Raw genomic sequence first — 4,533 nt, 5'->3', positions numbered from 1 at the left:
TGGCAGCCACCCCGTCTGGGAAGTGAGGAGCGTCTCCGCCTGACTGCCCATCGTCTGGGATGTGAGGAGCCCCTCTGCCTGGCTGCCCAGTCTGGAAAGTGAGGAGCGTCTCTGCCCGGCCGCCATCCCATCTAGGAAGTGAGGAGCGCCTCTTCCCGGCCGCCATCACATCTGGGAAGTGAGGAGCGTCTCTGCCCGGCCGCCCATCGTCTGAGATGTGGGGAGCACCTCTGCCCTGCCGCCCCGTCCGGGATGTGAGGAGTGTCTCTGCCCGGCCGCCCTGTCTGAGAAGTGAGGAGACCCTCTGCCTGGCAACTGCCCCGTCTGAGAAGTGAGGAGCCCCTCCGCCCGGCAGCCACCCCGTCTGAGAAGTGAGGAGCGTCCTTCCTCCTCGTCTGGGAGGGAGGTGGGGGAGTCAGCCCCCCGCCCGGCCAGCCGCCCCGTCCGGGAGGTGAGGGGCACCTCTGCCCGGCCGCCCCTACCGGGAAGTGAGGAGGCCCTCTGCCCGGCCAGCCGCCTCGTCCGGGAGGGAGGTGGGGGGGTCAGCCCCCCGCCTGGCCAGCCGCCCCGTCCGGGAGGCGAGGGGTGCCTCTGCCCGGCCGCCCCTACTGGGAAGTGAGGAGCCCCTCTGCCCGGCCAGCCGCCCCGTCCGGGAGGGAGGTGGGGGGGTCAGCCCCCCGCCCGGCCAGCCGCCCCATCCGGGAGGGAGGTGGGGGGGTCAGCCCCCCGCCTGGCCAGCCGCCCCGTCCGGGAGGGAGGTGGGGGGATCAGCCCCCCGCCTGGCCAGCCGCCCCGTCTGGGAGGGAGGTGGGGGGATCAGCCCCCTGCCCGGCCAGCCGCCCTGTCCATGAGGTGGGGGGGGCGCCTCTGCCCGGCCGCCCCTACTGGGAAGTGAGGAGCCCCTCTGCCCGGCCAGCCGCTCTGTCTGGGAGGGAGGTGGGGGGGTCAGCCCCCGGCCCGGCCAGCCGCCCCGTCCGGGAGGGAGGTGGGGGGGTTAGCCCCCCGCCTGGCCAGCCGCCCCATCCGGGAGGTGAGGGGCGCCTCTGCCCGGCCGCCCCTTCTGGGAAGTGAGGAGCCCCTCTGCCCGGCCAGCCACCCCGTCCGGGAGGGAGGTGGGGGGGTCAGCCCCCCGCCCGGCCAGCCGCCCCGTCCGGGAGGGAGGTGGGGGGGTCAGCCCCCCGCCCGGCCAGCCACCCCGTCCGGGAGGGAGGTGGGGGGTCAGCCCCCCGCCCGGCCAGCCGCCCCGTCCGGGAGGGAGGTGGGGGGGTCAGCCCCCCACCCGGCCAGCCGCCCCATCCGGGAGGGAGGTGGGGGGGTCAGCCCCCCGCCCGGCCAGCCGCCCCGTCCGGGAGGGAGGTGGGGGGGTCAGCCCCCCGCCCGGCCAGCCGCCCCGTCCGGGAGGGAGGTGGGGGGTCAGCCCCCCGCCCGGCCAGCCGCCCCGTCCGGGAGGGAGGTGGGGGGGTCAGCCCCCCGCCCGGCCAGCCGCCCCGTCCGGGAGGGAGGTGGGGGGATCAGCCCCCCGCCCGGCCAGCCGCCCTGTCCGGGAGGTGAGGGGCGCCTCTGCCCGGCCGCCCCTACCGGGAAGTGAGGAGCCCCTCTGCCCGGCCAGCCGCCCCCTCCGGGAGGGAGGTGGGGGGGTCAGCCCCCCGCCGGGCCAGCCGCCCCGTCGGGGAAGTGAGGGGCGCCTCTGCCCGGCCGCCCCTACTGGGAAGTGAGGAGCCCCTCTGCCCGGCCAGCCACCCTGTCCGGGAGGGAGGTGGGGGGGGTCAGCCCCCCGCCCGGCCAGCCGCCCCGTCCGGGAGGTGAGGGGCGCTTCTGCCCGGCCGCCCCTACTGGGAAGCGAGGAGCTCCTCTGCCCGGCCACCACCCCATCTGGGAGGTGTACTCAACAGCTCATTGAGAACGGGCCATGAAGACAATGGCGGTTTTGTGGAATAGAAAGGGGGGAAAGGTGGGGAAAAGATTGAGAAATCGGATGGTTGCTGTGTCTGTGTAGAAAGAGGTAGACATGGGAGACTTTTCATTTTGTTCTGTACTAAGAAAAATTCTTCTGCCTTGGGATCCTGTTGATCTGTGACCTTACCCCCAACCCTGTGCTCTCTGAAACATGTGCTGTATCCACTCAGGGTTGAATGGATTAAGGGCGGTGCAAGATGTGCTTTGTTAAACAGATGCTTGAAGGCAGCATGTTCGTTAAGAGTCATCACCACTCCTTAATCTCAAGTACCCAGGGACACAAACACTGCGGAAGGCCGCAGGGTCCTCTGCCTAGGAAAACCAGAGAACTTTGTTCACTTGTTTATCTGCTGACCTTCCCTCCACTATTGTCCTGTGACCCTGCCAAATCCCCCTCTGCGAGAAACACCCAAGAATGATCAATAAAAAAGAAAAAAAAAAAAAAAAAAAAACTTCAGAGACTCTCATTAGTATCTTTTGTAGAGCAAGCCTGTTACCAACAAATTCTTGGTTTTTGTTTATCTGAAAATGTGTTAATACCTCCTTTGTTTTTGAGGCTTTTATTTGTTTTTGTTTTTTAACTTTAACTTCTTGGATACATGTGCTGAACATGCAGGTTTGTTACATAGATATACATGTGTCATGGTGGTTTGCTGCACCTATCAACCCGTCATCTAGGTTTTAAGTCCCACGTGCATTAGGTATTTGTCCTAATGCTCTCCATCCCCTTTTTTGCCCACCCCCTGCCAGGCCCTAGTGTGTGATGTTCCCCTTCCTGTGTCCATGTGTTCTCATTGTTCAACTCCCACTTATGAGTGAGAAGATGCAGTGTTTGGTTTTCTGTTCCTGTGTTAGTTTGTTGAGGATGATGGTTTCCAGCTTCATCCATGTGCTGCAAAGGATATGAACTCATTCTTTTTTACCACTGCATAGTATTCCACGGTGTATATGTGCCACATTTTCTTTATCCAGATGGGCATTTGGGTTGGTTCCAAGTCTTTGCTATTGTAAAGAGTGCTGAAATAAACGTACATGTGCATGTGTCCTTTATAGTAGAATGATTTATAATCCTTTGAGTATATACCCAGTAATGGGATTGCTGGGTCAGATGGTATTTCTGGTTCTAGATCCTTGAGGAATTGCCACACTGTCTTCCACAATGGTTGAATTAATTTACATTCCCACCAACAGTGTAAAAGTGTTCCTATTTCTCCACATCCTTGCCAGCATCTGTTGTTTCCGGCCTTTTTAATGATCACCATTCTAACTGGCAGGAGATAGTATCTCATTGTGGTTTTGATTTGCATTTCTCTAATGATCAGTGGTGATGAGCTGGAGTGTTTTGGTTAACCTTCTTTTTCTTTCAGCATCTTGAATATGTCATTACACAGCCTCTGGCTTCCCTGGTTTCTGATGAAGTGTCAGCTCTTAATCTTTTTGAGGATCTCTTGTATGTGATGAGTAATTTTCCTCTTGTTGATTTTAGGATTATCTTTTTGTCTTCGGCTTTTGACCATCTGACAATGATGCATTTAAGTGTGGATCTCTTTGACTTTATTCTACATGAAGTGTATTGAGTTTCTTGAATGTGTAAAGTTTTTCATCAAATTTAGGACATTTTAGGCCATTATTTCTTCAAATATTCTTTTTGCATCTTTCTCTCTCTTCTCTCTTTCTCAGACTTCCATTATGCATATCTTAGTATGCTTCATGACATCCCATTGGTCTCTGAGGCTCTGCTCATTTTTTCCTTTTTTTCTGTTTCTCAGACTGGGTAACCTCAATTGACTTATTTTCAAGTTTGCTAGTCCTTTTTTCTGCCAGTTCAAACCTGCTGCTGAGATTATCTAGTAAAATTTTCACTTCAGTTTTCATACTTTTCAACTCCATAGTTGCTATTTGGTTCATATATATATGATATTTATATAATATTTATCTATATATAAATATATATATAATATTTATCTATATATAAATATATATATAATATTTATCTGTTCAGTGATAGTCTCTATTTAGTGAGACATTGCTCTTATACTTTAATTATTTGGATGTCCTTTCTTTTAGTTCTAAAAACATTTGTCATAGTTAATCTAAAGTCTTTCTAGTAAGCCCAACATCTCAGCTTCCTCTTAAGAAACTTGGTGTAGTTTCTTATGACTACTTTTTTCCTTTATGTATGAGCCATATTTTCCTGTTTCTTTGCATGTTTCATAATTTTTGGTAGAAAACTAAACATTTTAAACAATATATTGTGGCAACTCTGAAAATCAGATTTCCCCCCTCCTCTGGATTTGTTGTTGTTATTGCTGTTTATTTAGTGACTTTTCTGATCTAATTCTGTAAAGTCTGTAAAGTCTGCAGCCATTGAGGTCTCTGCTCAGTTACCTTAGTGATTATCTAATGATTGAACAGAGATTTCCTTAAACAACTTCAACCAGTACCAATAAGCCTCCCATCCTTTGCTGAGGGGGGCTCCATGTGTGGTTAAGACACACCTTCAGGGCTCTGAAAATTAATGACGCTGCCCAAGCCTTCATCTCCTGCTTGTGCAGAGTTCCAGGGTCAGAGGTGAGA

The sequence above is a fragment of the Pan troglodytes genome, chromosome 1 (assembly GCF_028858775.2).
Source record: "Pan troglodytes isolate AG18354 chromosome 1, NHGRI_mPanTro3-v2.0_pri, whole genome shotgun sequence".
Taxonomy (NCBI): Eukaryota; Metazoa; Chordata; class Mammalia; order Primates; family Hominidae; genus Pan; species Pan troglodytes.
The sequence above is the reverse complement of the archived record's forward strand: the minus strand, read 5'-3'. Positions refer to the sequence as shown.